General features: G+C 41.7%; 1 long non-coding RNA gene across 1 annotated transcript in view; it reads right to left on the bottom strand.

The window, feature by feature from the left end:
* Positions 1 to 15,813, bottom strand: part of LOC115091728 — a 38,454-nt gene extending 22,641 nt beyond the window's left edge. The window contains exon 1 of the long non-coding RNA XR_003856804.1: positions 15,696 to 15,813. This is a non-coding gene — a long non-coding RNA (uncharacterized LOC115091728). The remainder of the gene's footprint in view (positions 1 to 15,695) is intronic.
* Positions 15,814 to 22,569: the final 6,756 nt, after the last annotated feature.

Genomic DNA, 22,569 nt, shown 5'->3' with positions numbered 1-22,569 from the left:
ACATTTGGATAGAGCTACCTCTTGTTATCAACTTGTCACTAAGTCACTGCGTCAACAGAAACACCATAATCTCTGAACAAATAGAATCCCCCAGTAAAACTACTATTGTAATTATTTGATAGCATCATTCAACCAATCCTCTTATATAGGAATGAGGTCTGGGGTTATCATTAATCCCAAACTATACAGAATGAGACAGAACTCCAACAGAAATCCTACACCTCCAATTCTGCAAACACATGCTGTGTCCACAGAAGTACCTCTAATAATGGGTGCAGAGCAGAATTAGGATGCTTCCCCTTACTATTCACTATGCTAAAAAGAATATTCTAAGAACATAAGAACATGCTATACTGGGTCAGACCAAGGGCCCATCAAGCCCAGCATCCTGTCTCCAATGTGGCAAATCCAGGCCATAAGAACCTGGCAAGTACCCAAAAACTAAGTCTATCCCATGGTACTGTTGCTAGTAATAGCAGTGGCTATTTTCTAAGTCAACTTAATTAATAGCAAGTAATGGACTTCTCCAAGAACTTATTCAATCCTTTTTTAAACCCAGCTACACTGACTGCACTAACCACATCCCCTGGCAAAAAAGTCCAGAGTTTAATTGTGTGTTGAGTGAAAAAGAACGTTCTCCGATTAGTTTTAAATGTACTACATGCTAACATTATGGAATACCTCCTAGTTCTTCTATTATCCGAAAGAGTAAATAACTGATTCACATTTACCCGTTCTAGACCTCTCATGATTTTAAACACCTCTATCAGATCCCCCCTCCGCCATCTCTTCTCCAAGCTGAACAGTCCTAACCTCTTTAGTCTTTCCTCATAGGGGAGCTGTTATCATTTTGGTAGCCCTTCTCTGTACCTTCTCCATCGCAATTATATCTTTTTTGAGATGCGGCGACCAGAATTGTACACAGTATTCAAGGTGTGGTCTCACCATGGAGCAATACAGAGGCATTATGACATTTTCCGTTTTATTCACCATTCCCTTTCTAATAATTCCCAACATTCTGTTTGCTTTTTTGACTGCCGCAGCACACTGAACCGACGATTTCAATGTGTTATTCACTATGACGCCTAGATCTCTTTCTTGGGTGGTAGCTCCTAATATGGAACCTAACATTGTGTAACCATAGCATGGATTATTTTTCCCTATATGCATCACCTTGCACTTATCCACATTAAATTTCATCTGCCATTTGGTTGCCCAGTTTTCCAGTCTCACAAGGTCTTCCTGCAATTTATCACAATCCGCTTGTGATTTAACTACTCTGAACAATTTTGTATCATCTGCAAATTTTATTACCTCACTCGTCGTATTCCTTTCCAGATCATTTATAAATATATTGAAAAGCATGGGTCCTAGTACAGATCCTTGAGGTACTCCACTGTCCACTCCCTTCCACTGAGAAAATTGTCCATTTAATCCTACTCTGTTTCCTGTCTTTTAGCCAGTTTGTAATCCATGAAAGGACATCACCACCTATACCATGACTTTTTACTTTTCCTAGAAGCCTCTCATGAGGAACTTTATCAAAAGCCTTCTGAAAATCCAAATACACTACATCTACCAGTTCACCTTTATCCACATGTTTGTTAACTCCTTCAAAAAGTGAAGCAGATTTGTGAGGCAAGACTTGCCCTGGGTAAAGCCATGCTGACTTTGTTCTATTAAACTATGTCTTTCCATATGTTCTGTAATTTTGATATTTAGAACACTTTCCACTATTTTTCCTGGTACTGGTCAGGCTAACTGGTCTGTAGTTTCCCGTATCGCCCCTGGAGCCCTTTTTAAATATTGGGGTTACATTAGCCACCTTCCAGTCTTGAGGTACAATGGATGATTTTAATGATAGGTTACACATTTTTACTAATAGATGTGATATTTCATTTTTTAGTTCTTTCAGAACCCTAGGGTGTATATTAATCTTCCGTTTGTCAATCAGGCCTACCACATCTTCTAGGTTCACTGTGATTTGGTTCAGTCCATCTGAATCATTACCCATGAAAACTTTCTCCGGAACGGGTACCTCCCCAACATCTTCTTCAGTAAACACCGAAGCAAAGAAATAATTTAATTTTTCTGCGATGGCCTTATCTTCTCTAAGTGCCTCTGTAACCCCTCGATCATCTAATGGTCCAACTGACTCCCTCACAGGCTTTCTGCTTCGGATATATTTTAAAAAGTTTTTACTGTGAGTTTTTGCCTCTGTGGCCAACTTCTTTTCAAATTCTCTCTTAGCCTGTCTTATCAATGTCTTACATTTAACTTGCCAATGCTTATGCTTTATCCTATTTTCTTCTGTTGGATCCTTCTTCCAATTTTTGAATGAAGATCTTTTGGCAGAAATAGCCTCTTTCACCTCACCTTTTAACCATGCTGGTAATCGTTTTGCCTTCCTTCCACCTTTCTAATTCTTGAGTCATCTCAATAACAGTGACACAAACTCCCTCCACTACCAAGCTCTCTGTGAAACATAAAACCTTAGATAAAACACACTGAGAACCTATGTAGCAAACCTGCCATACCAATCCAGCCCTAATACTCAGCATACGAAAAGGCAACAATGCAAGTATTACAACTGCCCTAGAACACTAATATACCTCTTATTGAGTGAAGAAATTGGAAAACAGGACAAGCTGGGCTGCTATAGATCCCTACACAGAAAATACACACTAGCAGAATACCTCACATCAGTCACAAATACACAAAGCAGATGGACCCTCACTGAATATGTGATCATACACTAGAAATAGAAAGAGAAAGACAAAAACTAAACTGGAAACCCCAAGAAGACAGACTGTGTGCAATGCAATACTATAGAAATAGAAACAGACATGCATTTTCTCCTGTGCTACTGCTAATCAAACTACAGAAATGGACATTTTCCAAAGTTGTCAGAGAAAATCCAAGACTTCCCACAAAAGAATAAACAAAAAAAACCTCTGTATAATCTTAGTGGAAAGAGGAGAAACAGCAGCTATAGCAGCAAAATCTGTGGAGGTAGATATTTAGAATTTAACCAGCTGGATAAACAATGGGAGCCTCCATTCTTTGTTTCTTAAGGCTTTCTTGTGTTCTGACATGTGTGTGCTCAATGCTATCTTATTTTTCCAACATATGATAACAAACATGGACACTGGATGACAAAGTGATCTGATGCGCAGGAAGTGAAATTTCAAGGCATATTTTCGCATATCCTGTGGATTGATGATATCTGAAATTTGAAGCATATTCTGACAAGTGGAACATTTTACCATAGTGGTGATGTCCATGGGAAACAGATCCACTCGTGGTACAAAATTTTGGGTCTTTAAAATTGAATATGATTGAACCACATGGATTAAACAGCATGATTGACTGGGCATCCTTTTTTAAGCAGCTGTCATTCTCTCTGGCTCTGAAGGCATGATGCTTTGAACTTGTGACTGCAGCTTTATTAGATTTATCGCATCATTTTTCAAAAATGAATTTGCTGTAGTTTTTGACAGGAGTTCAGATTAGCACTGAAAATGCAGCTGGTTGAATGAATTGACTCTTCAGTCAGCATATGTTTTTTCTTTTTATGTGCATTATTAAACAAATTGATGCGCTTATCGATTTATTAGATGGGGTGGAAGGATGGTAACATTTGAGTGGACAGGGAATTTGGGCAACAGTATCCCCAATATTATTTTATATAACTTAGATGGAGGAGACTAAGATTGGGTTGAGAATATTTTTTAAACTTGGAGGAAGGGAGATCAAGTTACTGACTTTTGTGTTTAGATTTGAGGGAGATTAGAGGGTTCACTTGGGATATTCTGTGGCAAACCAAATATCGAATTCCCAAAGGATCAGACTTAACCAGACTAAGGGGTGGATTTTAAAAGGGTTACGTGCATATATTACACGCGTAACCCTTTTAAACCCCTTCTGCGCACGCTGAGTCTATTTTGCATAGGCCCGGTGACGCGCGCAAGCCCCGTGATGCGCATATGTCCCGGGGCTTGAAAAAAGGGACGGTGGGGCGGGGCAGTCTGGGGGCGGGACAGTCTGGGGGCGGGGCAGGGGCGGGACCAAGGCCTTTGGCACAGTGGTTGTGCCGGGGGATCACGCACTAGCACTTGACAGGCGCGTGCAAGCTATGCCTGCCCAGAGGCAGGTGTAAAAAAAATAAAGGTGAGGGGGATTTAGGTAGGGCTGGGGGGCGGGTTACATAGGGGAAGGGAGGGGAAGGTGGGGGGGTGGAAGGAAAGTTCCCTCCGAGGCTGCTCCGATTTCAGAGCGGCCTCGGAGGGAACAGGGAAAGCCATCGGGGCTCCCCTAGGGCTCAGCGCACAAGGTGCACAAGTGTGCACCTCCTTGCGCGCGCCAACCCCGGATTTTATAACCTGCGTGCACATGTTATAAAATCGCGCGTAGATACGAAAATGTGGCCCACAGGTTTGTCCCACTAAGCCTCACACTTAGCGAGAAAAATCTCTTTGAATATTGACCTTTATGAGTCTAATATTGAGACACTGTCTGACTCCCTAAGTTAGCAGGATAAACCTATCTGGTAAATTTGGCTGTGATATTCACTGTACAACTTAGCCCCTGAATATACTCAGCTATCTTGAAGTTAACCAGATAGGTTTATCTGGCTAACTTTAGGACAACAGAAGAGCTGACTGCAGCCAGATATTGAAACAGCTCCATTTAGCTGTCTTAGGGCCTGATTTACTGAGGCTTTTCTCCCATTCTGTGTCTATGGGAAAAATTCTTAATAAATGAGGCCCTTAGTGGTTCATTTATCAAAATGCGTTAGGGCCTTAACCCCATAAGGATAGATTTTAAAAGGTGCGTGCACACATCCATGAGAGAGAGAGAGAGAGAGAGAGAGAGAGAGAGACTCTATGGAGGCCTGCTGATTTTTGAACTTTTTATACCACTTTAAGAAGAGGCACTAGTAACTTGGGGTGAGGTTTGTGGAGTACTTTGGGTTTTAGGGGGTAATTTAACATGCACAGTCATATGTATGAACAGCACAGTTACCATCAGTGAAGATTTTATATGATTTGGAGGGATGAAAGGTGAAAGAAGAGTCGATTTGTACCATGTTCTCTCTAGCTAGCTTGACTTCAGCTAGCTAGATAGTACATCAAGCTAGCTAGAGGGAACAAGGCATAAATCTACACTTCTTTCATCATTCATCCCTCAAAATCATGTAAAATCTTCACTGATGGTAATTCTGCTGTTCATACATTTGACTGTGCATTTAAAATTGCCCTCCAGAACCTAGCCCACCCCACAAACCTTACCCCAAGTTATAGTGCCCCCTCTTACAGTGATATAAATAGTTAACTTTTTTGTGAGCTTCTACAGTCTCTCTCTCTCGCTCTCTTTTTCTCTCTCTCTCTCACACACACACACCAGCAGACCAAAATGTAGGGGACTTCTCAGCTTGCAATGTGAAATGATAAAATAGCTATGCAAAGTGGTACCAGGAAAATTACCCTAACCATGCCCCTTCTTTTATGACGGGTGCTATTTCTGCTATATTAATAGCAGTTTGATGAATCTAGGCCTAAGTTTGGGCATAGCCAGCTAAATGGCTCTGAATATCGGACCTTATGTTTCTATGTTTAATGATTTAGTTAAAATTATGTTGTAGTGATGTACGAATCTCTTGAAAAATCTGTTGGTTTGATTTGGTTCAATAAACCTCTTTAACAGACAGACCTGGCTCTACTGCAACATTGACCATAGGTTCATGGAAAATCCAAGGTAGATCTGAGGAAATCCACTGTAGAATCTTTTGAGATCAAAGATTCACTGCAGATTTTTGTAGATTTGCTTTCAGATTTTCCAAATTCTGCAGAGAAAAATCAAATGGATTTTCCCTAATGAATCACGAAAAAGTCCACATTTCCATCGAATATGAACCAGGCTGAAATCTGCTTGGTTCAAGCTTGACTTTCAATTGTTCATACATCCTTCCTTGCACATTTCCAAACGTGAGAGAAAGCATGTCTCAATTTTGTCATGCTTGCTGTCTGTCTCCTTCATTCTATATGCTGTCTGTCTCCTTCATTCTATATGCTCACAATCCTCCATATATTTTTAGATGGATTTTCCTTTAATGTTTTAAATGCAGAAGCTCAGGCAGAATTTCTGTTCACAATATTTTTTTAAATATTATCCTGTCCTGGGATTCTCCATGCAGCAGATAAGTGTCATAAAATGCTGGAAAACTCAACAGTTCAGCAGTTATTGGTGACAGAAATGTTTCTACAGATACTAGCACAGCATGTTATTGTATTTCATTGCACTTCTGAAACACTTTGGAATATGAACTCTACAAAATGCATGAGTATTATGCATGAGTATTATTCTGTTTTTACCAGAAAGTTAACAAAAAATAGTATTCCTTCTATCTAATTGTTCAGTTTGGATTATTTTATAACCTTACTAGCTTTAGGCAACTTCAGAACATCCTAAATTCCTGAAAACTATCGAGTAAATTTTCAAAGGGATTTCACATGGAGTAAAATAGAAAATATAAGCACGTAAGTAGCCTGTATTTGCATACATGCTGTTTTATAAAAATCAAAAATGTGTGTATATTTTTGGTTTCATGCATACCTTTTACTGGCACAAAAGGGTGATCTAGGGGCTTTCCAGGGTGGGGTCAAGAATATTGTCAAACTGATGATATCAAGTATGCACACAAGTATTTTCAAAATCATATACATGCATACTTTATAAGGTACCTGTCTCCATGTATAAATAGAGGTTATCATGCATACATGTTGTATTTTTTTCCAAACCTAAAGTATACATACGTTTATAAAATAGGTAGAAGAAAGTAAGCACTTTCATTGCAATATTTGCGTGTACTGAGATATACACATGTACTTTCAGAGCAGAACTATTTGGTATTTTATAAACTGTACCGCTCCCACTGCTCGGTTTATAAAATACTAGGATAAATCTCCACACATCCACTTAGACATGCAAATCTAGTACCACGATTAGGTTTGAAAGATAGGCCTTAAACGAGGAAGATTCAGCTTTACCTCATACTGTGGAGCAGGAGGGGGTCAGTCCAGTGGCTCAGTGGACAGCGCTGTTGAATGCCATTTGGAGGACCTTGGTGTGATTCTCAGACCACGCTTCTGCTTCCCAGGTCAATCAGGGCTAGGGATGCTGTTGAGACACTAGTCTCATAAAGGGAAGGACGTCACAGCCATCACTCAGTGGCAACACCTAATGGCCAGAGTCCGGGGGGAACAACGGTTTACGGTCTTATGAGGCCAAATGTTCAGGCATTTAGATTACAAAGTTTTGTGCTAAGATATGGGGAAAGGAAGGGCATTGGGTGTGAACGGAGTAGGGGATCTTGTATGCTCATCTACCCATGATGATGAGATAGAAAGAAGGAAAATGACAGAAACTATCTTGGATAAGCAGTGATATCTTATAAGTGGTCACACCGTATGGCTGGTAGAGGCGTGAACTTTAATATTTATTTTGTTTTGTTTTTCAATTTGGTTTTTCATTTCTGTACCTTTGTACAACAAAATGGTAGCAGCCTCAGAGTTCGTAAGTGCCATTTTTTAATACCAACCTGGCAGGGCAGGAGTGACTAGAGATCCCACAGATTGGTGGGGGGGGGGGGGGAGGCGGTAAGATAAATCTTGGGGATGGGGGGGGGAAGGCTCGGGAGAAGGGGGGGGGCTTTATGTTTTACAATTTAGGGTGCCAGAACTGAGCTTTGTTTCAGTGGGGCCGGTACCAAAGCTGGTGGCAATTTATTTTGAAAATGAAACAAAATGAAAAGGAGCTAAATTTTGTTCATTTTTCTTTTGTTTCATTTTCATAACGAAATGAAATTGTTAATTTAGTTTCCGTTTTCTGCTTTGTTTCAAATGAATGCACATCCCCAGTGGCTGCTGGCTGGGATGTATCCTTAGCAGCATGGATAGCACTATCTAGGCAGACTGGACAGGGCACGTTGCCTTTTTCTGCTATGTCGTTTGGCTGTGGCTGTGATGGCAGGGCAGAGCGTATCGACTGGGTAATTTTCATCGCTGGGTGAGTTTTGATGGAAAAATCTGTTGGCACTTTTTTCTTGTAGGCAAACGTTCTTTCCCTTTGATAGCAGTTTGCAGGAAAAGGTGCCCAGATATATTTGCGCTTTCTTTTTCTCCGGCTGCTTCCTGATGGAAACAACACCTGTAGTTTTGAAAATTGAAAATTAGGGCCATTGTGGCTTCCCCCTGATCAAACCCCATTCCTGATCAAACCCAGGTACTTTTAACCATTTGGAGGGTGGGCAATATCCAAAAGGTCCTTTTTACCCAGGTAATTTGGCAGTATTTACCTGGGTAAATGGCTTTTGAAATTTGCCCTTAAAAACATGAAGAAAAAATCCAGGTAGTTGTGATTGAAGTCTCTTGGTGCCAAAGCCCAATAGAGATTGGCTTCTTTTTTTAAAATTAATTTTATTTATTTGCATTTTAATAGTACATAAATCAAGCACAACTGGAAATAAAAAAAAAAATACAGCAAAATAATCCATACAAAAAATGTTTACCATTAATGAATGAATCCCAAAGAAAAAGATAATAAATGGAACAGCTAATAGTCCACAGTACAGCAGGAGGACCCCTCAAAAGTAATGAAATATAGAAGCTGGTTTCAATGGAGTTCGAAACTCAACAAAGCAGGGGAAAACTGCCAGACAGAAAACAAAAAAAAAAGATTGGGGTAGTGGTGGAGAACATCCATTCTGTTTCTGCTGTTTGAAGTGGTTGCTTGACCCATTGCTGATTTTGTGATTTTGTTCTTTGTAATTTTTGTCTCACTTTCTACATCACATTGAACCTATGGCTTAGGTGATAAATCGGGTTTAAATAAATAAAGATAAATATTGTGGATATTGATGATATCTTGAAAACCCAACTGACTGTAAGTCCCTGAGGAGATATTTAGAAATCAGTAGGTGACATGATGTCTTGTGGTCTCTTCCAGTCCTAATTTTCTACTGTACAATTATTCTTTCATAAGAATGACAGTCTGACAAATAGGAAGTAAACACACAGCTCAGAGTAAGCCTGTGAGAGGACCAGAGACTTTCTAGTTTACAGGAAGGACATTTTCACAAATCTGTCACACCAAAATTCCATCCTACTGCATCTACTTTTCCACTACAGAAATATTTAGGCTTACATCTGATTGAGATTACAAGACCTTTTGTGTAGTAGGGATGTAAATTTGATTGAAATGAATGGGCATAATGCAATGAATGAGAGCATTTTCATTTCATTTTTGGGACCCTGAAATAAATGGAGGGTGCCCATGAATATCAACCTCAATTTGTTTCTTTCATTTATATTTCCCATTAAAGTATGTGGCTTATGTAAAAGTGCTATATTGCGACTGGTAACTTTAATAACTAAGCAATGCTTGTGAAGTAGTAGTCTAAATGGAGTCAAGGCCAGAAAAGTAAGCAAGAAGACTGGACAGAGGACAAATCAAGGTGAAGCATTTTTTTAAACTAGTCTATAGCTGGCACCTAGATCAAGTGACACTGATGTCCTCCCACTGAAAGGTCTGAGCATGTGCAAAGAAATTCCATTTTCTCTGGGTTTCACAGGGAAAGGTCATCTTTTTGGAAGCTCTGTTATGGTGAAAGAAAAGATTTAAAAAACAGCAAGAATAATTTTGGCATTGGCAAAGGACTTTTGTTGTTGTCACTGTTGCAGTCATAGTGCTACCATTGTGAGAGAGAGACAAAAGCACTGGAGACAGAGAAGCAGTGAATAAACAGCTTTGATTTTTTTTTGTCTCTGTCTGACTCTGCATAGTGCACTGCTTATAATACTAAGTGCAAACTGCATAGAGAGAACAGAAGAGCAGCCGTGTCAGTTTCTTCTCCATCTGAGAGTTATTTTATGTGTACAAAAGAAGTTAGCTAGCAGTGTACACAAATACACTATGGGGTAAATTTTAAAAGCCCAGCGTGCCGGCGCACCTATGTTGTATAGGTCACCAGCGTGCGCAAAGCCCTGGGACACGCGTAAGTCCCGGGGCTTTGCTTGGGGGGGCGTGTCGGGGGGGCGTATTGGGGGCGGCGCAGCATTCGGGGGCATTCCGGGGGCGGGGACGTGGGCGTGGTGCCGGCCTGGGGGCATTCCAGTGGCGTGGCCGAGGCCTCTAAAGCAGCCCCTGGGCTGGGGAATGGCGTGCCGGCAGCCAGCTGGTGTGCGCAAGTTACGCCTGCCTTGGGCAGGCGTAACTTTTTTGACAAAGGTAGGAGGGGGTTTAGTTAGGGATGGGGGGTGGGTTAGATAGGGGAAGGGAGGGGAAGCCGGGGGGGGGGGGCAGAAAAATGTTCCCTTCAAGGCCGCTCTGATTTCAGAGCGGCCATGAAGAGAACGGGGAAAGCCATCGCTCCCCTCGGGCTCGGCGCGTGCAAGGTGCACATGTGTGCACCCCATTGTGCGCGCCGACCCCTGATTTTATAACATGCTCGTGGCAGTGTGCGCATGTTATAAAACTGGGCATAGATTTGTTTGCGCCGGGTTGTGCAAACAAATCTACGCCCGCATGTATGTTTTAAGATCTGCCCCTATGTATGTTTGTGTGTGAGAGAAATATTTTTGCAAAAACTGTGAGGGATAGCCAGACAACAGTGAGTTTGTACTACTGGCATGCTGCTAACTCTGCTTGGTACTAGTGCTTGCTAAGCACTGAAGTGATTTTGTGTGACAGACGAATATTCAGTCATTATTACATTGGCACTTGTGAGTGGTAAAGTGCACCAATAAATGTACCACTTTGATGTCAAATGGTGTCATCAAAACCCCAGTAATCACTTCCGATTCCATCATGCCACTATGAGCAAAGAGAAGAGGAGGGAAAGGCAGTAGACAGAAGAATGGTAGGTGCAGAGGTTTGGGTACTGCTGCAGATCCTGTCAAAGGTAATAACCCCCAAACTTAAAAGAGACTTTTTGTTGCTACAGAAAGCGAAAAGTGGAAGTCAGCTCAAGCTTTAAGAAATTCAAATTGGAAGAGCATGTGCCATCTCCATCTGTCTTCTCTCTCTTGCTCTGGAACAGGGGCAGAAGGTGGGAAAGCTATCAGAGACTGGCATTAGCATGGCAGAGGCAAGGACAAGGACAGCGTCAGTGCAGCACCCAAAAACTCCATGACTACTGCTTTTCAGGTAATGCCGGCAATATTTGCGAAATCACAGAATATTGAATAAAGAGTGGCTGAAGAAAATGTGGAGGTTCTAGTCAGTAGCATCTTAACCTCCACTGAAGTGGAGGAGGCAGCTGATACTGAAGCTACTGAGATTATACCACAGCAAAGGGGGAAGACCAATTTCAAGCCTGAACCACCAGTCCCCTTCTCCTAAACAAAAAGGCTTGCAAATTTATTAACAGCAGCATCTCCTTAAGGGAGGGTTTCAGAAGGTATCCAAAGAGGAAGAAACGTACAAATTTTTAGCCGATTCAACGAAAAAGTATGGCGGCTCCGCAGCTAAAAATTTGTACGTTTCTTCCTCTTTGGGATACCTTCTGAAACCCTCCCTTAAGGAGATGCTGCTGTTAATAAATTTGCAAGCCTTTTTGTTTCAGCTCTTTCGAATTCCCTCCGTAGGGCTCAACACTTTCGTTACTTTCGACATTCAACATATTGCACTTTGCCAGGTCACACACTTCACCGTTTTACCATTGGGCTTTGTCCCTCCCAACACAGCCCTTGTGGTGAAACACGGACCTAAAGATTTCTCCGCCAGAAAATTACTTAATAAAGAAGGATATGTTGATTTCATCAATTTCTCAAGTTTGATTTATTGAATCCTTTAAAATAAGGATCCACCCAGCAGTTCAGGATTTATGGACCTTTTTACAGTCTTTGGTGTGCAGCCTCTGGGATGTACTACTTCCTTTGAACCCAAATATATGGCTTTTGGGTCTAGAATTAGAAACCGTTTACTCTCTGGATTCTTGCCAAATCCGATTAATGGACAAAATTCTACTAGTAGCCAAGTATGCCATTTTGGCTCAGTGGACCATGGTTTCCCCAACGTATACATGGCTTTGGACACAAAAATTTCAAAAGCTGCTCCACTTGGAATATCTGACGGCAAAGCAGAAGCCGCGGAAATAGTATGAACAAACGAAACTAATATGGCTTGATTACATCAACTCGCTCCCCAAAGAAATTCTTCCTTACATCTACTTTAAAGACTAAGTTGTTACGTTTGATAACAGATCATTTTGCTTAGGGGCTAATCGTAAGACACTCTACCTTTCTTGAACAGAGTTTGTGTCTGTAATCGATTGTACGTTCTTATTTTTATTGTTATTTTTATTTTTAATTTTACATATCCTGCACACCAAATACCGTATAATGGTTTTACATTCCGGTTATACATTCCGGTTATAACACATGTGTTTCTAGAGTTGTGCTACCAGTGTCGGGGGGGGGGGGGGGAAGAGGGGGGGAGGCAGGGGGGGCAAGAGGGAATAAAGGAAAATAAAAGGGGCACGATAAGGATTTACCCGTTAAATTGAGGAGGCAGAAATGTCAATAACAACAGTCTCCTACAAGCTGATAATCTCATGCATTGAAGTTCACGCTTTCTGTTTCAATTTCTGTTCAAGGTGCCTTTATATGAGGTTACATGTTTTTGAGCTGGGTTTAATCTGTTTGGATGGCTTGAAATAGACTGTATCATATCCTCATGCTCTGTTCTTGTGAGGAAAACTGTTTAATAAACAAATTTACACCAAAAAAATAAGGATCCATGAACCTTTATAGCGCTATACTTTCTTCTATGGTATTGTGTATGTTGTTTCAAACGAATGCACATCCCTATCAAACAGTACTATTTTTTCATCGGTTTCTGAGCCTCTTAACTACTTGCTTTATTCACTTGCTCATATGGCATATCTAAACAGTACCTACAAAATTTCAGGAGCTTGGATGTGCAGGCTATGAAATGAAATCTTTCAGTAGGAACCCTATCTGTTCTTAGCTCAGTTTCTTTTCTTTCACTACTAGACAAAGGTTCGTTACATATTCCTCTCATTATGAAGAGCGCTCAGTCTCCAATACACAAGCTAGCAATACACTATGTGATCCTAAAGGGGGTTATTTTAAAATAACCTGCATAGTTGCATAGTACATGAGTACTTCTACTGCACATAGTTTCTCTTTAAAAATAACTTTAAAGTATGTAAAAACTTTCACATACTTTGCATCTGCTATGCATGCAAGCAGCCAAGGGGTGGTAAAATATAGAGTATACTTTTGAAAATCCCATGTGTACACACTGTTTTTCTACCCAGATCTAAACACAATTGCAGGAGCCCCTTTTTTTAACCCAACTATTAGTACACACAGGGCCAGATTTTAGTAGCTACGCGCAGGCATAGATTTGTGTGCACAACCCGGTGCGCACAAATGTACGCCCGATTTTATGACATGCGCGCGCAGCCACGCGCATGTTATTAAATCCAGGGTCGGCGCGCGCAAAGGGGGTGCACACTTCTGCACCTTGCACACGCCGAGCCCTAGGGGAGCCCCGATGGCTTTCCCCGTTCCCTCCGAGGCTCCTCCGAAATCGGAGCAGCCTCGCAGGGAACTTTCCTTCCACGCCCCCCCCCCCCCTACCTTCCCCTCCCTTCCCCTATCTAACCCGCCCCCCAGCACTACCTAAATCCCCTCCACCTTTATTTTTTTATTTACGCCTCCCTTTGGGCAGGCATAGGTTGCGCGGGATATCCCGGCAGGGCCGCTGTGCCAGAGGCCTCGGTCCCGCCCCGCCCCGCCCACTCCCCGCCCCTTTTGTCAAGCTCGGGACATACGTGCGTCGAGTCCCGGGGCTTGCGCGTGTCACTGGGCCTATGCAAAATAGGCTCGGCACGCACAGGAGCGGGTTTTCGGGGTTATGCGTGTAATATACACGCGATACCCTTTTAAAATCCTCCCCACACTATGTAAGCCCATGCATACTTATTAGCTAGATTGGGGAAGGCAGTTTTCAGCCAGGCCATTTTACCTGGCAGAGCAGGAAATATCACAATTTTTAGATTATGCCTGGTTTTTAGCACACAGTTTTAACGCCCAGATTAATTTTTTTTAACTCTCAGTGCAGTAAGCTAATGAAATGCAAATGCATTGGAAGTTTAAAAAAAGCACGTTTAAGAGTAAACTGTGTTTGGCACAGGTTCAAAATACATTTTAACTCAGGGAAGGAGGCATCCCTAACAGGCCAGAAGTGACAGCAGCTGCCACCACTTAGTCAGAGAAATACTGATTTAGTCAGCACTTATTTGGTAAATGGAATCAGCCACTACTTATCTGTGGATATTTTTTAAAAACATTTTCCCCCCTATTTTAGGGGTTTTAAGGGCCAGCGCAATAGTGCTGGAACCATAACTCCAGCTCTGACCCAGAGTTAAGTTTCCAGCGTTAAATAGGGTGCGTTGGTCAGATGCAGTCTCCCTGCATCAGGGGAGTCCTGCTCAATACCCTCATTTGCATGGGATTTCCATGTGAGGGTGCTAAGCAGTACTCCTGCTTAGAAACGTGCATTTTCTGCACGCAAAACTCTTTGCTGTATTGGCAGTAAGTTTTGTGCACAGAAAATGTGCGTTGAAATACAAGCAGAAAGCTGAATGCCCCTTTCTGTATTGTCCTGACTGGGAGGAAAGAACCGTTCTGGAAGCTGAGGCATCTAATTCAGGCTAAGGCCCCATGGCGGAAGAGCTGCTTCCCAAGATCAACCATGCTCTGAATAATAACAGAGGTAAAGGTCAGCTACCAGTCACTGGAGTCTAAGCAAAAGAGAAGCATTGGTAACAGAAATGGTGATTTCAATGAAACTATCTTCCAACTATAGATTTTTTAAATTAATTTCAAATGAAAGAAGGAAAGGCTTATTTTTTTCATTTGAGGAACTATTGAGTTCAACTGATTAGATAATAGGAATAAGAAAAATTTGCATTTATATCATGGTTGTGATCTAAATAGGAACACAACCTCATTTTATAGCCATAATTCAGGCACATGCATATAGTTTTATCTGGAGTGGAAGAATGGGTTTCCAATGCTGGTGTCCGATCTGAGTGGCAGCTCCTACAGGAAAGGGGGAGAAAGAAAGCAATTTTTGCTGTTGTTGTTATTATAACTCTGATACTTAAGCTGAGATAAAGTGAGATCATTTGGATTGCTCAGGTTCTAGTTACTGAACGCCACCTTCTCCTTGTTCAACCGGTGTTCTCCATTCCAGCAAAATCAATAGGAGGTTTTACTGGATTCCTCTGAAAATTATCCATCCTCAGTGGTCAGTGACCAGCTAAAAAGAGCTTTCCTTCCTGCGGGGCAAGGGTATCTCACTCCAATGGAAATGAAAGCTGGGTTTGGCAGGCAGCAGCAGCTCCCGCCCCATTTAAACCATGCATAGGGTAAGAGGAAGTCCAAGGGGGCGGGGGGGGCACTGAATGAGCTGGGCAATTAATGCTTGCAGAGTGAGTGGGTACTGCTCTGTGGGTTACTTGGTTTTGTTTTGGTTTTTTTTCCCTTTCTTCCATTTTGTTTGTTTATTTTGTTTTGAAGAAATAAATTAAACAAAAACCAAAATGAAAAAAAAAAAATTGAACTGAAAATGTTTTCATTATATACAACTATTGGGCATACCTGGGAACTCTCTGGATTTGAGCTGAAGACTCAGGGTTTAGAAACCTGTCTCGGGGTCTCCAGGAAAGCGCCCAGGATCTCCGGGTCCTAGAAACTGCTGCCTCTGCTGAGGAGATGGCAGGGCTAAGACAAAGACTGAGGCAGGAGGAAGCTCTGCTGCCAATCCTCTGCCTCTGGCTGCTGATTGGTTCTGGCTATCTCAATGTACCAATCAGCAGAGAAAGGCGGGGAAGCACTGCCAGTCCTGCATGGATCAATGTAAACAGATGGAGAGATGGCATGAGAAAATGTGCATAGGTGTGAGAGATCCACAGGAAGGGGGGGAAGGAGAAAACTGAGTGTGTGTTGGAGGCCAGAGAGAGAAGAGAACCTGTGTGTGTGTGTGTGTGTGTGTGTGTGTGTGTGTGTGTGTGATACAGAGAAAGAGAGGTGGGGGTGGGGGAGTCAGTGAGAGGATAGAGCAAGAATAAGTGTTTGGAGGGAACAGTGATATAAGAGAGCAAGAGAGTGTTTTGGAGTGTATGTGTGTGTGAGAAGGAGAAAAGAGAATTGGGGAAAGCAAGAATGTGGGAGGGGAGCCAGAAGGGGAAATAAAGAGGGTTGAAAAATGTGGGGGGAGTGAGAAGAGACAGCTAGAGAAGAGAGCAAACGATGAGGGAGGAAGGAAAAAGGAAGAACAAGTTGGAGGGGGGAGAGAGGGGAGAGCAAGAGTGTGGAGGAAAGAGAAAGGAGAGTCCAAAAATTGTGGTAAAGAGGAAAGTGCAAAATGGGGGGGGGGGGGGGGGAGAAGGTGAGCAGAAGTCAGAAGTTCCCAGGTTTGCTATTGGGAGTCACAGAGATTCCTAAGGAAATTTCCCAGCACTTTGCAGCATAGGTCTCTCCTCTCCTGTGTACTTTGTGGGTACTCCACAACATATTTCCTCTAGGGTAGCACCAGTGTATTAACTCTTGTCTACCTGTTCTAACTGTGTATCAACCCCTTCAACTGTTTACCAGATGAGCAACTGTACAGCAGGCATGGACATTGCTTAAAAATACCATCTTAGAAGCGCAGTCAAGATGTATTCCACACATTAAGAAAGGTGGAAGGAAGGCAAAATGATTACTGGCATGGTTAAAAGGGGAGGTGAAAAAGGCTATTTTAGCCAAAAAAAATCCTTCAAAAATTGGAAGAAGGATCCTTCTAAAGAAAATAGGAAAAAGCATACGCATTGTCAAGTTAAGTATAAAACATTGATAAGACAGGCGAAGAGAGAATTTGAGATGAAGTTGGCCGTAGAGACAAAAACTCATAATAAAAACTTTAAAAAATATATCTGAAGCAAGAATCCTGTGAGGGAGTCGGTTGGACCATTAGGTAACCATTGCAGAAAGGCTAAATGAATTCTTTGCTTCTATGTTTACTAAGGATGCTGGGGAGATACTAGTTCTGGAAATGGTTTTCAAGGGTGATGATTCAGATGAACTGAACCAAATCACTGTGAACCTGGAAGATGTAGTAGGTCAGATTGACAAACTAAAGAGTAGCAAATCACCTGGACCGGATGGTATGCACCCCAGGGTTCTGAAGGAACTCAAAAATGAAATTTCAGATCTATTAGTTAAAATTTGTAACCTATCATTAAAATCATCCATTGTACCTGAAGACTGGAGGGTGACCAATGTAACACCAATATTTAAAAAGGGCTCCAGGGGTGATCCGGGATACTACAGACCAGTGAGCCTGACTTCAGTGCCGGGAAAAATAGTGGAAACTATTCTCAAGATCAGAGCATATAGAAAGACAGGTTTAATGGAACACAGTCAACATGGATTTACCCAAGGGAAGTCTTGCCTCACAAATCTGCTTCATTTTTTTGAAGGGATTAATAAACATGTGGATAAAGGTGAGCCAGTAGATGTAGTATATTTGGATTTTCAGAAGGCATTTGACAAAGTCCCACATGAGAGACTTCTAGAAGGCAGTATCCTTTTGTGGATTACAAACTGTTTAAAATACAAGAAACGGAGAGTAGAATTAAATGGTCAATTTTCTCAGTAGAAAAAGGTAAACAGTGGAGTGCCTCAGGGATCTGTACTTGGACTGGTGCTTTTCTATATATGTATAAATCATCTGGAAAGGAATACGATGAGTGAGGTAATCAAATTTGCGGATGATACAAAATTAGTCAGAGTAGTTAAATCACAAGCGGATTGTGATACATTACAGGAGGACCTTGAAAGACTGGAAGACTTAGCATCCAAATGGCAATGAAATTTAATATGGATAAGTGCAAGGTTTTGCATATTGGGAAAATAATCCATGCTGTAGTTACACAATGTTAGGTTCCATATTAGGAGCTACTACACAAGAAACAGAACTAGTCATCATAGTAGATAATACATTTAAATCATCGGCTCAGTGTGCTGAAGCAGTCAAAAAAGCAAACAGAATGTTAGGAATTATTAGGAAGGGAATGGTGAATAAAATGGAAAATGATATAATGCCTCTGTATCGCTCCAAGGTGAGACCGTACCTCGAGTACTCTATATAATTCTGGTCACCACATCTCAAAAAAGATATAGTTGCGATGGAGAAGGTACAGAGAAGGGCAACCGAAATGATAAAGGGGATGGAACAGCTCCCCTATGAGGAAAGGCTGAAGAGGTTAGGACTTTTCAGCTTGGAGAAGAGACGGCTGAGGGGGGATATGATAGAGGTCTTTAAAATCATAAGAGGTCTAGAACAGGTAAATGTGAATCGGTTATTTACTCTTTCGGATAATAGAAGGACTAGGGGGCACTCCATGAATTTAGTCAGCAACAGTCAGCAGCAAACTAACTTGCTTACTTTCTATTGATGATTTCTTCTCTTGGGCTTCCCTCTGCGGCTGGAAATGCAGGGGCCCAGTTTTGTGAGACCCACTGGGCTCTATATCATTCTAAATGCAGAGGGAAGCCAGAAGGGAAGGAATGAGTAGCGTGTAAGAAGCGCTGCTCAAACTCCTGCTGGCTACACGCTGACGGAAATTTCACATGGAGAAAGTGTATGCTATGGGAGGAAGGGATCATATGGGGGTTATAGGGGAGGGGGGTCTCGTGGGGAGGAGAACAAATGATTGTGCCATCAGCCAAAGAGGGATGGGGATGAGATGATTGTGCCAGAGGCGGTGGAGGAAAGATGATTATTGTGCCAAGATACCAAGAGGATGTGAAAGAGATTATTGCTTCAAGGGGAGTGGAGCAGGAGGGAGGAAAGATGATAGTTTTTCTGGGGGTGGGCAGAGAGATTATTGTGCTAGGAGAGATGGAGGGAAGATGATTGCACCAAGGGGGTGAGGGAAAGTTGAGGACTGCACCAGAGGGCTGGAAGGGGAAGAAATGATGATTGCAGTGGGAGAATGGATAGGGAAAGATGATGACTGTGCCATGGGGGTAGAAGAGGGATGAATGAGCTGGGGGGGGGAGGGGAGGGACTGGAAATAAACCATGGGCATCCGTTGTCTCTAAGTGTGCTGGGAGAGAGAGGGAAAAAGAGAGAACTTGCAAGGAGGAGGAAGAAATAGTGTCTGCAGGAAGGGGAAGGGATAAAATTATCCAGCTAACTTAGAATTAATATATTCAGCAGCACAATTGCACCACTGAATATATAGGCTAAGCTGGCTGGATAATTTTATCTGCACATCAGGAGAAAAGAAATGTCTGTTTTTCCATACTTGGATGACTGGCTAATATAAGACATGTCTCTGATGCAGGCAGAAGGACAACAAGATTCACACTAAATATTTTACTTTCTATGGGATTGTTAGTCAACTATGAGACATCTCCCTTAATTCCAACATGTCAGTTGGAATTCATAGGGACTTACCCGAACTGAACTGAAAAAACAAAGCTTCTCTTCCCTTACAGAGGCTGAAAAACCTAATCCATATAATTCATATATTGGCCAACCAGTCATTAGTAAGAGCTAAGTATTTCGTGAGGATGTTGGGTCAGTTGGCAGCTACTGTTCAGGTTGAGGTGGCATTGGAATTGGCACACCCAACCATTCAATTTACTCTGTGGACAGAACTTTCATCCTCCTCAGGCCCATCTGATATTAATAACAACAGGTGCATCAACCCAAGGCTAGAGAGCCCGGTTCACAAGGGACTTAAAGCATTCAAGAGAAACAAAGCTACATCAACTTTTTAGAGCTAAGGGATATATTCAGTTCCCTTCTTATGACCGAGAAATGGCTGAAAGGAAAAATAGTTCAAATACAGACAATCAGGTAGCCATGTACTATATAAACAAACATGGAGGCACGAGATCTGCAAACCTTTGCAAAGAGTCATGCAAGATATGGAAGTGGGCAATGGAGAGGAAAATACATGTGATTGCAGTATATCTTCGAGGAAAGTTCAATGTTCTAGCAGATTCTTTGAGCCATCAGCTTCAGCCTCACATCAAATGGCTTCTCCATCGTTGTCAGTACTGAGGCAAATCTACAATAGTAGGCCTGCTTGACATGATCATGTCCAGTGATTTTCCAGATAATATAGTAGTTCCTGACAATTTCTTTCAGATTCAGTGGCTCCAATCACTTCTTTAAATTTCAAAAAATATAGTTATCTCCTTCCATCCTGGAAGTCACACTGTAGGCAAGAGGACCAAAAGGATATTAATTTCAAAGGGAAAAGCCACTTCAAAAGCAGATGCAAATGAAGTGCCATAAACCTTAATGATATAACAATGGGCTCATTAAGGGCTTCTGGCAGAGAAACATAGAGATTACTCCAAGGGACATCACACACACACACACACACACACACACATCTCTCACTCTTTTTCTCTATCTCAGCTGCACAGTTTTTTTGTGTGCATCTTATTCTACCATACTCACTGCCTTTGGAACATGATTCTGGGACCAGGAATATTATTATTATTATTATTATTATTATTTGATGTTGAACTATCTTCTTCAGTGTTTAAGAACTGTGCAAATATATCCAAAAAACAACATGCACTCACTATTCTGTTCGAAGCGATCATCTCCAAGTTATGTAGCATCCAATGCTTGTCTACTTCCATGGAACACACACATTCTGTATGTGTTTCCCCCACTTCCCCTCATTCTGAAAACTATCTCCAAATTAAGAAAGGACAAAGAGAGGATGATTCTTTTTCCACCGTTTTGACTGCACCAAATACGTTTTCTGTGGCTACAGAGGCTGGTAGTATTCCCTCCAAAATATCTCCAAATATTTCCAACTTTATTTGTTCACCCAAATCTTCATTCTCTAGCACTAACAGCATAGATATTGAGAGCCAATTAGTACAAGTCATGATTTTTTTTTCTGAAGAAATAAAAGAAGTAATTTTAGCAGCAAGAAAATCTTCTACTAGAGGTTCATATAACTTTCGATGGAAGAGATTTTCCATATAGTATGATAATCAAATGCTAGATCTATTTAACGGCTTCAACATTTTCTTCAGGGTTAAAGACTAATTCAGTCAGAGTTCATTTAAGTGCTACAGCAGCTTATCACCATCAACTTGAAGGTCAGACTTTTTCCAACATCCTATAATAGGAAAGCTTGTTAACGGCCTCTAAAACCTCTGCCCTCCAATTAAAGTTTCTCCTTCCCAATGGGACCTCGACATAATTCTTGCAAGGTTAATGACCGCACTTTTTGAGCCACTAGCTACAATACAGCTCAAATTTCTATCCTGGAAAGTATTATTCTTAATAGCAGCAACCTCAGCATGCAGAGCAAGTGAGCTATAGGCCTTGGTGATTCATGAGCCTTTTATTCACATTTTCAAAAATAGATTTGTTCTAAGGACTCACCCTAAATATTTACCAAAGAAATATCTCAGTTTCATCTAGATCCATCTATTGTACTGCCAACTTTTTTCCCCAAATCTCACGCAATTAAAGCTAAACAGACTATTCGTATTCTAGACTGCAGAAAGGCATTATTATTTTCTTTGGAAAGAACTAAACCTTTCAGAAAATCTATTCAGCTCTTTGTTTTTCGTGATCAAGCTGGACAGGGCTTACCAATTAAAAGGCAAACATTATCTGCATGACCCTTCAACTGCAATTCCCTTTGCAATGCAATGTAGTCACTTAAAATGAATACAAAAAATTCAATGAACTGGGTCATTTTCAGTTCATTCCAAACAGAATGAAATGAAAATAGTCTGCCATAAAAAATAACTGAAAAAGTTAGTTATTTTTGCATTTGTTGCTTTATTGAAAGGAGGTCCTCTCTGCAGTCCTCCAACAATTCTCCTACCCTGTAAAATTCAACCAGGGGCCCAAGCCTGTCTGACTAGGCTGAGCCAGGCCTAGCCTGGGCCTTCTTGGTCCCCCTCACGTCAGCCATAAAAATTGAACACAGGGCCTAGGCCTACCTAGATGAGCTTCCCTGGGCCCCTCCCACCCCCTGTAAAACATATGCTGTGGCAAGGGACCTCCCTCCCTGGCCCCCATATACACCTTAGTGCTGCTCCAGCTAGAAGAAGAGTAAGGGCTAGAGGGAAATCTGTTCACTCCGGCCCTGGTGTCATCCCCTGGAGGATGGCCCCATGTACATCCAGTTCCTATTTCCAATGCAGTCAAAGATAGCTAGAGCAAACGCACTTTGCATATCTTCCGTAGGACTTTGCCGGCTTATACGGGCATATGTAAATGGATTTTAAAACATGCTCACGTGAGAGTCATTCCAGTTTTTTAAATGAATCCACCAGTTTGTCCAGTTAATATCGCAGTCTTCAAGACTCCTCTGGTTCTTCATCCTGCATGCTCCCCAGTTGACCTTGACCCCTCTCCCTGTCCTGTAAGCCATAAAACCTGAGATCTACAGACTTGCTCCTCATCTAGAGCAGCAGTAAATTTTATGTGGCT

The sequence above is a fragment of the Rhinatrema bivittatum genome, chromosome 5, assembly GCF_901001135.1.
Source record: "Rhinatrema bivittatum chromosome 5, aRhiBiv1.1, whole genome shotgun sequence".
Classification (NCBI taxonomy): Eukaryota; Metazoa; Chordata; class Amphibia; order Gymnophiona; family Rhinatrematidae; genus Rhinatrema; species Rhinatrema bivittatum.
Note: the sequence above shows the minus strand (reverse complement) of the source record. Positions and strands in the feature narration are given on the sequence as shown.